General features: G+C 34.6%; 1 pseudogene across 1 annotated transcript; it reads left to right on the plus strand.

Annotated features, from left to right (window-relative positions):
* Positions 1-1,858: 1,858 nt before the first annotated feature.
* Positions 1,859-5,286, plus strand: LOC143548563 (U-box domain-containing protein 14-like; annotated as a pseudogene). Its single transcript, XR_013137978.1, has 4 exons — positions 1,859-2,164; positions 2,892-3,008; positions 3,094-3,507; positions 4,215-5,286. The product of XR_013137978.1 is annotated as a U-box domain-containing protein 14-like (transcript).
* The last annotated feature ends 8,437 nt before the right edge of the window (positions 5,287-13,723 follow it).

The raw sequence follows: 13,723 nt of genomic DNA on the forward strand, positions 1-13,723 counted from the left end.
TTCATCCAAACCTTTCCCAAATCCTTCTTAACCATCCATATATATGCTTCTCAATGCTTCCGTCTTCTCGAGACTCGCTAAATAATTATCTAGGATGACTTTTTATTAGCTCGTTTAAGCTTCGAACACCTACGATCATAAAAGAACTCAAGTAATCGTGTTCGCTATATATAAACAATTGAAATACATGATATAACACATATACACACATGATTTATACCCCAACCATCAGCCACCACCAGAAAAAGACGGCCTAAAACATCCGTCGATAACGATGGTTAAATAGCCTTTTCAAAACATATACATAGAATACATGTGTAAAGGAAGAGAAACAAGGCAAATCACGTTTAATCACAATGCATTGTGTACAACTTTTCAAGCGGTAATGAAAAAGTAACAGTAAATCCTCTTCAGCTCGTCAAATCGAATCAATACACTTCCTATGAAAAAAGTAAAAAACCTACGACATGCCAATCTTAAGATCCACATGTTAAAACTTTTAAAAATAAATCCAAAGTTAAAACCTACACATTCATAGTAAATACGATTATCTACATTCATTTTTTGGGACTACTACTTTCGTGATATGTTAGAGCATTCCCATTCAATTCTTCATCTCCATCTCTATAATTACACTAAAAACACTATCCTTTCTCTCTCATTTTCAATTAAATAATACTTTTTTATACTTTTATCGTTACATTTTCTCTCTCATTCACTAACAACCACTTTCAAAAATATTAAAAAATAATAGAGATGAACAGTACACTTCTCCAAATTTAACCATGAAAAGTAGCATTTTCTCTCTCCTCATTTCACAACCATTTTTAACCATCTTTAAAAAATAGAGAACCCGATTGGGAATGCTCTTACGCCACATCACTTTAATTTAAAAAATTATGTTACCTCATTTAAAGAGTCCCGTTTTCTCATTACGACCATACTAAGGGGAGTGGGGGTGGTCCGTTATAGGCCCCCATCACGCGTGATGGCATCACGAACACCGCCACCGGTCCCCCCATCACGCGTGATGGGGGTCCGGCCGTGATGGCCATCACGTGGTGAATCCCAATGAATTTGAACGTTGGGGAGGGGGTGACCGTTGCGGTTGGGTAAATTAAAAAAAATAAAAATTAAACAATATAAATTAACAACCATTTCAATCCAACTCAAAATCAAATCCAACTCAAAACACTCTCAATCTTCTACTACAAAAACCTATTTCTTCACCACTTCAATTCAAAACAAAAAAATATGGATTTTCCGAGCATATTATATGCATGCATCATATTGCACAATATGCTAATAAAAGAAGACGGACGTGCAATTTCTCCAGATTGGGTGTCGGATCCTCCTGCTCAAGTTTCCGTTCCTGAGAACGTGCAATTAGACTTGCGGAACGAAGATATTCACCATCGGTTGAGATATGATCTAGTTGAACTTGTAGGTTCTTTAGGTTTGGAATTTCCGAATTCGGACGAGGAGTAGATTGTTTAATGTAACTTTTATTTTTTTTAATTTACTATTGTTTTTAATTTTTAAGTTGTAAAAAAAAAAAAAAAATTCATCACACCACACCACCACCCCACCAAAATTCCATCACTAGTGATGGAAAGTGATGGGGGTAAAATGGCACACCGTAATTGGTGGGAGAAGTGATGGTTTATAACCCCCCCCCCCCCCCCCCCCCAACTAAGTTTCCAAATAATTGAACAATTATCTACATTAATGGTAAAGACATTTTCTTGCTTTCCATAAAACCGTAGTTTGACTTTGACTTTCTCTCTGCTACCTTAAGAAAACACCCAATAAATAAATGTATACGGCAACCCACAAATCATCCGACTTGAAAAACCCAAATTCATATTCACATTCAAACCCCACTCCGTCTTCTTCAATAATGGCCGATCAAGATTTGGCGAGTCAACTCGTTGACTCGGTCAGAGAAATTTCAGGGTTACCCGAGTGCAGAAACGCTGTAAGGAAGATGTATGGCAATTTGATGAGGAGAGTCAAGCTTTTAAGCCCTTTGTTTGAAGAACTTAAAGACACCCATCAACAGCTTGATCATGCTGATATTAAAGGCTTACATGATTTGATTATTGCTCTCAGTTTGGCTTTCGAACTCCTTAAATCAGTCAATGATGGCAGCAAGATATTTCAGGTTAATTTTTTTTTTTTAAATTTGTGGATTTTGTAATTCATCATGATCCAATTGCTGGGTGTCTTTCAAAATCTGTTTTTTTTTTCATTTTTTTTTAATTTATTGGTTTTGCAATTCATCATGATCCAATTGTTGGGTGTCTTTCAAAATCTGTTTTTTTTTTCAAATAATTTTTTTTCAATTTGTGGGTTTTGCAATTCATCATGATCCAATTGTTGGGTGTCTTTGAAAATCTGATTTTGCCTCAATTTTACCTATTTTTTGTTGTTAATTAGAAATTTATTTGTAGCTTTGTGGGTTCTTGATTGGTAGTTAATGATTTGGGACCAATCACCAATACAAGTATATATTTCAGTTTATGCATCATTATAAGGGTGCTCGGGCCGTCATCGGGTTAGGTTGCTCGGCAACACCGTGATCCTTCGGTTTCGTGAATCGGGTTGCAGCTTCGGTTTTGTGAAAACCGATCAAATGTTGACGGATGATGAAGATTGGCTTGCTCGGGTTGCTCCCCTAGTACGTTCGGGTAGAATATTCGGTTTGTGAAATGGTTAGGTGACACGCGAAATTGTTCTCGGTTTAAGCCCTGAGCACCCAAATGCTTAGCTTTTGTGTAGATAGCACGACATATATAGAATTATCCGGCTAGATTAATGCTTTATTTAACATTTTTGATATATCTAAAGGCTTATAAATATATAAACTAATCTGTTACTCTTTATCACAGGCACTTCAAATTGAGAAAACCACAGGCAAATTTCATAACGTAACCACACAGATTGAAGAGGCACTGAGTCAAATTCGTTACGAGAGGCTCAATTTATCCGAAGAAGTTCGCGAACAGGTCTCGTTCTTTCTTATTCTTGTTCTTATTCTTATTATTATTATTATTATTAACTCTATATGACTAATGATTATTTGTTTTTTAGACTGAGCTCGTGCATGTACAATTTAAAAGAGCGAAAAAGAGAATGGATTCGTTTGATATGCAGCTTCAGAGAGATTTGGCTTTGATAAATACGGAAACCGAGCCGGATCTTGAAACAATCAAAAGATTATCTGAAAAGTTGCACTTGACAACCATTAATGATTTAAAGCTGGAATCGGTTGCATTTCATGATATGGTGGAATCGAGTGTTGGATATCCTGAAGATTGCATTGAGATGATTTCGTTTCTACTTAAGGAAATTAAAGGTTGTGTGATGTTGGGAAATCCGGAAGTTGATATGGACGAGGGGGAGAAGAGTGTAATGAGGCATCGGTCTCCTGTGATTCCGGATGATTTTAGGTGCCCCATATCTCTTGAGTTGATGAAAGATCCCGTGATTGTGTCGACTGGACAGGTATGGTATTTATTAAATAGCAATATGATATTTTTGTGCAATGTTTAACAGAGGATTTTGTTACTTTAAAATTTACCAACGTTGTTTCTCGACAGTTTACTAGATTTTGTGCATATGGTTTTTTATCTTCTATATTGTTTTTCGACTCAGTTTTGTGTGTGTGTGTGTATACCTATATATATAGGATGAGTATCATTACAGAACTCTTAAATTATTTAAGAACCTGAATGAACTCTTAATAACTAACGTTTTTTTATAAAACTTTTTGTATATTCATGTTATTTGAGTGTAGTTTTATCACTTTTTATATCTACCATTACGATTACAATTATTAAAATTAGTTGTTACACATATCTAACTTTTTTTACACACACACATATATATATTATATGATTGAATACTTCATTTTCACAAATGGTTCTTTTTTGACTCTTTCTAGTTCATATAATACTATTTAAAAGACATCTCTGGTCTCTTTTTGTTGATCATATAAAATGTAGTTTTATGATTTTGTAGAAGATTTCAACATTGTTAGGTAATATTTAATTATATATTTATGTAGTTAGCCGATATAACATAATTTCCATTTACCTATATTTGACGTTTTCGCCACCTTTCCTGGTCAATACAGGCTTGCCGATTTAGAACATTGTTTTTGTGTCTATATACGTATCTAACGACATTTTGGCCGCGTTCTTGCTTTGCAGACGTATGAAAGATCATCTATTCAGAAATGGCTCGATGCGGGACACAAAACATGTCCAAAAAACACAACAAACATTACTACACACAGCATTAACTCCCAACTATGTCTTAAAAAGTCTAATCGCTTTATGGTGCGATAGCAACGGTGTCGAGCTGCCTAAAGCCAACAACAAACCTGGACGAAGCGGTTCAGAGTGTGACCGAACCGTGATCGGCTCGTTACTCCAGAAACTCGTGATCGGGGACTCAGATGAACAAAGATCAGCCGCCGGTGAGCTTCGGTTACTAGCCAAACGAAACGCTGATAACCGCATATGCATAGCCGAAGCCGGTGCGATTCCGCTTTTGGTAGAATTATTATCATCCCGAGATGGTAGAACTCAAGAACACGCGGTCACTGCCCTTCTGAATTTATCAATAAACGAGGCGAATAAAGGGATAATCGTGAGCGTTGGAGCCATACCAGAAATCGTCGACGTGCTAAAAAATGGGAGTACCGAGGCTCGTGAAAACGCTGCCGCCACGCTTTTTAGCTTATCGGTGGTGGACGAGAATAAAGTCGCCATTGGTGCCGCTGGTGCGATACCACCGCTAATCGATTTGCTCCAAGACGGGACGCCCCGAGGGAAAAAAGACGCAGCAACCGCCATTTTTAACCTTTGTATCTATCAAGGTAATAAAGTCCGGGCAGTTCGGGCAGGGATTGTAACCCCGTTAATGAGATTGTTGAAAGATGCTAGTGGCGGGATGATGGACGAGGCGTTGGCGATTCTGGCTATATTGGCGAGCCACCATGAAGGGAAGATGGCTATTGCGGAAGCCGAGCCGATGGAGGTTTTGGTGGAGGTGATACGGTCCGGGTCGGCTCGAAACCGGGAGAATGGGTCGGCGGTGTTGTGGTCGTTGTGTACGGGTGACGTGCGGTTGTTGAAGATAGTGAAGGAGCTTGGGGCGGAAGAGGTGTTGAAGGAACTGTCGGAGAATGGGACCGAGAGAGCGAAGAGGAAAGCCGGGGGTGTGTTGGAGCTTCTTCAACGAGTCGAGTTTGTTGATACGGCGGTTAATAACGGTTGATAGTTGTGGATTTATGTTATAATGGTGAGTTTTTTTTATGTATAAAATCTGAAGAGTAATAATTTATGTTGAAAAAATTTATAGGTGTATAACATTGAAAGAATTTATAGCCTAATTTGAAGCTGCGCGTATTGAATGAAAATCGTATATCACATTTAAAGCGGGTCGAGTGACGTCTAGGTAAATATGTCGTTATGAGAGTTCCTTATTTATACATGCAACTAGATTTTATCCTCCGTATTACGATGGTTGTTTTACATTATTTATTTTTAATATTTATATATGTATATTTGGATTTTAATTTTATTTATTGCACAAAAGTTAATAATTAATATACTTGAGGTTTGATGACGAAATGCTTTCACAAATAAATGATATGTTATAATCCGGTTTAAAAGCTATCTGGGTTTGGTGATACCCATTACCCGTTTATTTTCTTTATTCTAAAATTGTTTCTTAATTTTATAAATAATATTTTTTATAAATAAAATAGGATATTAATTTTTAGTATATCCCTATTTTATAGGATTTTCATATCAACTATTTGATAAGATTAATTTTTAATATAATGAGATATTATACCCGTTTAAGAGCTATCTGGGTTTGATGAGACCTTTACCCGTGAATTCGAGTCAAATGCTTGAGAAGTCTTCATTTACAAATAAAGCAATCTGATGGCTTAAAAGAATAGTTGTTTTATATTTTTTGTTTTTTAATATTTAGTTTTTGGATTTTAATTTTCTTTATTGTAAGAAAGTTAATAATATACTTAGGGTTGAGAGAATGGTTGTTTTACATTTTTCGTTTTTTAATATTTAGTTTTTGGATTTTAATTTTCTTTATTGTAAGAAAGTTAATAATATACTTAGGGTTTGATGATGAATGAGTTTCATAAATAAATGATATGTTTTAACCCGTTTAAAAGCCATCTGGAATTGGTAACCCATGACCTGCTTATGTTTTTTACTATACAATTGTTTATTAATTATAAATAGATATTAAATTTTAGTATATCCCTATTTTATAGGATTTTCATATCAAATAATTGGTAAGATTAATTTTTAATTTAATGAGTTGTTATAACCCGTTTAAGAGCTATCTAGTTTGGTACCATACCTATGAATTTAGGTTAACTCAATGAGAGGCATCCATTTAAAAATCAATCAATCTGGTGGCTTCCATAAAAGGAGGGAGCGGCCACATAGCGACACGTAGGATTTTAAGGGTTTCGTTTATATATATTATAGATAGATATGAGCATGAACAATATATATACTAGTAGGAACCCGCGCGATGCGACGGCGCCTACAATTTACAACGCAGTGTTCTTTTTCTATTAGTTATCAGTCCTCTCGTGATATATTGTATACTACATCTGTTGGTTTTCTTATTCATAGCATCACTGTGGTTTATCTATGTCATGAGCCGTACGAACAAATCTCGATTAAATAACTTACTACATCATGCTTCGCGTAAGTTACGTGATGCATTGTTGGTGCGTACCATGTGGCTTAACTTCTATTTTATTGAAATGCAATTAATGCATTTAGAGACTGTCAAGCAGACAAACCAAATCATCCCCCCCAAAAGTGACATTAAATGTTTTATCACATTATAGATTTTATAAATTTTAAATTGGGGCATTTCATGTTGGACTCGGTCTGCCCAAGACACATATTACAATTGATATGGCTAGTACGTTATGATCCAAGTCGGGTCATACCCAATAACAAGCTAGACAAACACTAATAATATTTGGTTATAGATGATATGATCATAGTAAATAAATATTAACACTTAATGATATTTGGAAAAGGGTTTCTAAATACATTGTATTTGTGAAATAAATAAATCATATGGATGATTTATATTTTGAGAGAAGACATTACATAATGTTACTTAAGTTGGTTAAACAACTATATGTAAGACTTATTATATTTGCATGTTACTAGAACTATGTTATGTTACCTTTTATAAAAAACATAACAAAAGTTTATAAAACAAAATATAAAAGAAAGTTGGATTTTGAATTTGGGTGGGAGCCTCACATCCCCTAGCCATGGCCTTGTGTTTGAGGGGAAAAGGGGGAACCATTTTAGACTTGTAATATTTGCATATTTGGATGTGTATTGTATGTTCATAACCTAGCCATGACCTTGTGTTTGGATGAATGTTTGTGTTGTGGTTGTTTGATTATTCAATATGGTTGTAATATTCTTTTATTTAGGTTTGTAATCTATCTATTATTTCATATTGGTTTGTAATAATAAGTAGATTAGTTGTATTTCATTTAATATAGAAATATGTATTAGGATATATTTTGTAAAAGAATATGTAAGAAAGGAAGCCCAAATAAAGTGGAGGAGTCACAACACGAAATGGACACTTGATGCATTTGGATGCGGGATCAAGTGGGAGTTCACCGAACGAGCCTTGTGTCATTTTGGTTCCTTAGGAGCAACTTTTTGGCAAACTTGTTTCGGTCAACAAGTGTTGCAAGATTAGGTGGCTATGGTTATGAACTTGTGGTTGTTTATATTATGCTTGTTTGGTTGATTTAATTTTGTTTTATCTTATTTGAAATATGGATAGTTAACGACTTAAAATCAACTACTTGCATAAAATCGGTTCCTTAGAAATCGTTAGGTAATAAAATTGGTTTTATTAAAGGCTAATGATTTAACAATAAAAATGGGTTTTATTAAAAGGAACTTTGAAAACAGGTTTTCAACTAAGTACCATACATTTGAATGCATGCAAATGCTAGGTACGTAAATTGTTTTCCAATCTAGAATTTAGAAAATGAAAATCCCTTTTATAAAACAAGTCGAACACCATCCTTTTATACAACACTCGAATCACTTGGGAACTGGATGTGAGATAAAGGTCACCTAACCACATTGGAGGAAACTTATGAGTTTGAGGTGGGTTTATCATATTTGTGGGATAAAGATCACCTAACCACTTATATGTGTAAACTCACACGTATGTGTAAGTAGGACGACTAAATTGGAAACCATGTGAATAGGCTCACCGAAGCATGGCGTGCAACGGTGTTGATGGGATTAAACATGCCAACTAAACATAAGATGTTTAACCGATCCCATAAAACTAGAAGTTGTAAAAGGTTGCAATCGTCAAACGTTGACTACCTTGTTAATTTAAATGGTAGGATAAAGATCACCTAACTACTATTTGAATGCAACGTTGGGTTCTAGATTTTAATCATTAATTGTCTAGGAGACATAAAGAGTATTAACGATTAAAATTGATTAATGATATCAAAAATACTAAAATTGAGCTTTGTTAAATTATGTAGATGGCCGCAATCAACAATCCACCTAACGCAATTATCCCACCCATTCATAACCTATCACTAAGAGCCATACTCGATAAGGATCGTCTCAACTATAACAATTTCATGGATTGGTATCAAAATTTGAGAATCGTTTTCAAGAAAGAAAATAGATCCTACATATTGATGATCCCATTCCCGATGAACCTAACATTGATGATGTTCAAGCCTATAACGATTGGGTAAAATACACTGAGGATTCGGTGCAAGTTTCTTGCCTCATGTTGGGAACTATGATTCCCGAGATTCAAAAGGATTTTGAATATCATGGGGCATACGACATGATCACCTAACTAAAGGAAATGTTCCTTACACAAGCTAAGGTGGAACGCTTCGAAATGGTTCGAGCGCTTCATGCATGTCGTATGGAAGAAACCCAATCGGTTTCATCTTATGCGCTTAAGATGAAAAGCCATATTGATCGACTTGAACGACTAAATTGTCTCGCCTCAAAAGAGTTAGCCATGAATTTGATCCTAAATGGCCTAACCAAGAAATTTGAGACTTTTGTAATGATTATAACATGAATGGATGGGACAAGAGCATTGGTGAGCTTCACGCAATGCTCAAAACGGCCGAAGTGGGAATGAGTAAAAAGGTTTTACCGGTTCTCACGATCAATGAAGGTGGAAATAGGAAGAGGCATCACCAGGAACCTAAAGCAAAGGTTGCCAAAGGTAAGGGACACATCAAGGGTAAGTTCAAAGGGAAGGCAAAAGCGGAACCACCCAACCCAAAAGAAAAGAAGCTAAAGGTTAGCACGGAGGACCCGTGTTTTGGTTGTGGTGAGATAGGACATTGGATTGAGGAAATTGTCCAACCTATTGACACGAGGTCGAAGATTTACCAAATACACTAAATAGATAGCAGTAAGTGGGTATCGAACACGAGGAGTTTGTAGAATATGTGTTAATCAAGTTGCTTAACAGTTAAACTAATACAAAAGTAAAAGACAAAAAAGTAATCTTCAAAGTGATTTTGATTTGGATTTAATATCTAAAATAAACTAAAAAATAAGTTGTAAACGATTGATTAAGCAAGTATTCCTCTTGGAGTTTGGGTTATTACGCAACACTCTTGTTAAAGTTCACTGGATAAACCATAATATCTCGGTTTTGTGTAATTGCAATGTTTGTGATTAATCAAGAACTAAGTACTCGGATTCCTAGAACGCGAGGTTGTTACTTGGTAATCAATCAATATGTTTAACCCTAATTAGTTCCACTAAATCTCAATTGTCAACGACACCAAGAACGTATAGATTGAAATTAGGTTTAAATGTTATTGACAAGTTACAAACAATCACATAAACATCATGCTTATACTAACATAAACAATTAGACAATCAATCCAAGTTCAAGAACAATTAACATAAAGTATCTTGTAAATAGACTTATAATCAATCCAAGTTCAAGAACAATTAACATGGTTTAAGAGATCATCATAACATCAATTGTCTTCATCATATGAATCAAACACTCAAAATAACGATTACAAACCCAACAATAATGTTTTTGTTCTCCCAAAATCGTCTCCCAGTAATCCCCAATTGAAACATGATCCTAAAAGCCACCAAAACGACCTAATAAAAGAGAAGAACATGGCAGTTACGGCTCGGACCGTGGCCCACGGTCTGGACCGTAGACCACGGTCCAAAGAACAGCTACGGTACGGTGAGTTCTGATCTTTTGCTCCAAGTTGACCGTGGCCCACGGTCTAAACCATGGACCACGATGGGTTTTTCTCCACTTCTTTATATTCTTTATATATTCTTCATTCCGACTCCGTTTTCTTCGCCGTTTTCGCCCATGTTCCCGTAACGACATCCTTTAAATCCTCCTACTTTCAATCACACGAGTAATCGTAGTCAACTAATTCCATAAAATTTAGTTAATTACGCAAGTATATTTATATCTTTTAATTCAATTAATTGCTTCCCTACGGGTCACTCGTCACATTCCCACACTTAACCGTTGTTTGCCCCAAGCAACACTTCAAACCAATTGTTTTTTAAACCATAACCATCAAACATACCACAAGCCCGGTGCGGTCAAGGTCCCAAATCATACCATATTCCATCATTATTAGAAGTTTGCATTCGTGTCACTTAATATTATATTTAAAACATAGAATTCTAGTCAACCTTAACATGCTTTCGGTTTTTACTCACACATAACACACCGTCACTCACTAACCCTCTTATCGGTGATCGTTCCATATATTTCAATAATACTCAATTCTCCTCGCATACGCTTGTACCACCATCAAATCTCCACCTATATACGCTTTAACACAAATGCAAATCAGGAGGTCTTAAAACGGGTTATAATGGGGCTAGGTGTAAAGGTATGGAATTGGAATATTGAAAGTGGCTCAAGTGATCCGATCCGACTTGTTACATCAAAACTAAATAACCTATAAAATAAACGACTATATACACTACTAACTTGTATCACAAACTCGATACACACTACTTTGGACATTGAATCCCAATCTTTTCCTTCTTTTTCTCTATTTCTTTTTCATCATTTTTTTTCAAACAAACTTGCACACAAGCATGAAATCTACCACTCTCTATTGATTAATATCAAAACAAACACAATTACAAGGAAAAACCTACCAAGCCGGATCATGTCACAACATACATCGGGGTTGATTAAATATTAAGAATAAGTCCAAATAAGTTTTCTAAGGGAACTAACCCCCCGCCCCTCTCATTGCCCACGCTCATATGTGTAATGTATGAGGCCCAACCCCCAAAACTCACACTCACGCTCACCCCAGACGAGGCTTAAACCTAATTGCCTCTATCACTTTTGCAGTTATGCCAAGCTAAGGTCTCAAAATGCATTGATAGCACAAGTTCTAACGGAGAATAACCAATCCATCAATGCTCTTCATTTTCCCCAATACTCAAGTGAATATGGACATGTTATGTAGGTTATTATACCGAAAGCATGCCAACCTTGACTAAAATACTTCTCAACCTTATTTTTAAAACAACTAAGTAAACTTGACGTTAAGGGAATTATGACCATGAAAAGGGACCACAACTTCACCCTGCCATCTTACCACTTTTCGGTTTTTCTTTCAATTTTCTTTTTATTTATTTATTTATTTATTTTTATTATATATATATATATTAAATTTTTTAACGCAGAATTTCCCCATCCCCACACTTAGGATACATTGTCCTCAATGTATGGTTTTGAGAAAATAAAAACAAAAACAAAAACACCACCACTTTTCATGACCCATAACACTAATTCACGTGTTTCATCCTCCTTCCATCCACTCAAATACTAAAAATGCAACATAAAATAAACAATTATACAAATAATATACAAAACAACATGCACCTAACATGATGAGGTCTAAAAAGCATATGAAACACTGAATAGAAAGACCACCTATTCACATATAATGATCATAGAATTAGGGTGTCAATTGAAAGACCAACGTTTACATATAAATCAAATACGTGAATCAGATTACATAATTCGAATTACACAAATCGCATTACGAAGATTGATCAATTGAACTTGTGAATAAAATTACAAAGATTGATTGATTGAACCTGTGAATCCGATTGAATCTGTTTAGGTGAGACAATTGAATATGTAAATCGAATTACAAAGGTTTGATAATTACCTGGAATTTTGATGGATTTGAATGCAATAGACAAATGAAGATTGCTAGGGTTTGAACCTTGGGTGCTGATAAAAATGTAACCTGAATATGATAGCGTCATACTGATTTTGAATTTGAAATAAAATTATTAAAAGAAAATAGAAAATGCCATGTGATACTTTGAAGAGATTTGGTTAAATATAAAAGGAGAAATTTGTGGAAAATCAACTCTTTTATTAGATAAGTAGAGTGTGCGTGTGTGTATATATATATATATATATATATATATAAAATTCATGAAGACTTCATTTAGAATATAATTCTAAAATTAAAAGATTTGGTTGATTACCATAATGTCCCTGTGTGCTATATTGCATCTAACTGTCCAGATTTCTTCTTACACTTCTTAGGAAAAACCTACTTCTTATTGCAACCTTGCTCTCTCTCTCTCTCTATGTATATATATATATATATATACATATATATATATATATAGAAAACGGTTCAAATAAGAATCAAGAGTTTCCTAGGAATGGTAAGAACCAATAGATTTTTGACATTTGGCATTAAAACCTATGGTAAAAGGATAATTCTAGGAAACTATGTCGATTATAATGATGAAAGAGTAATTCTAGGAAGCTATGTCGGTTTTTGGTAATTTTAAATCTCAACCATTGATTAACATGATCCAGTGGCTATGATTTATTCTTAGTCTTCCAAGAAAACTACTTCTTTTTACTATAACCCTCCCCTATATATATATATGAGAGATTTCAAACGAGAACCATTTTGAGGTTTAAGAACTCGAAAGAACTCAATGTAACAAATTTTTTTTACACATGCGTAATATACAGTAGAAACTTGATAAATTAATACTCGATTATTTAATAAACTCTCTAAGATAATATTTTTTGCCGGTCCCGACTCGGAGATAGGGTGCTAAATTAATAATTCGCTAAAATTATAAGATAATACATTTTTGATAATTTCTTTAGACCCTATATAAAATATAAATTAATAATTCCTTATATATAGCATATTACATGAATGATTTATGAAGGTTTCTTGAAAAATGACTCAATTGTCTTTTGTTTTTTGTTGAAATCAATTTCCCCTTGAATCTCGTCTCTGATTTTCCTTAGCATGGTAAGAACTTCTGGTGTTGTTTTCTCATAGCTCAACAAGAAATTGTTCAATGTGATTGCCGCTTTAATAACTTCGTTTCGCGAAGGGGGCTCCATTGTAGAACTTTCATCATCTTCTTCATCGATATCATCTTTATTAATTCCAATAGCGCTTTCAATAATTTCTTCATCAATCAACAATTGTGCAAACTACATTTTCTTCTAGGTGAGTCAGAACATTCTACTATAAATTAATAACATATTAATTAATATATAAATTAATAATTATTAATTTATCGATTAATTAATAACTCTTTTAATTAAAATA

Source organism: Bidens hawaiensis, unplaced genomic scaffold, assembly GCF_021521415.1.
Source record: "Bidens hawaiensis isolate Kalapana, Puna unplaced genomic scaffold, B.hawaiensis_p1.1 tig00015194_1, whole genome shotgun sequence".
NCBI lineage: Eukaryota > Viridiplantae > Streptophyta > Magnoliopsida > Asterales > Asteraceae > Bidens > Bidens hawaiensis.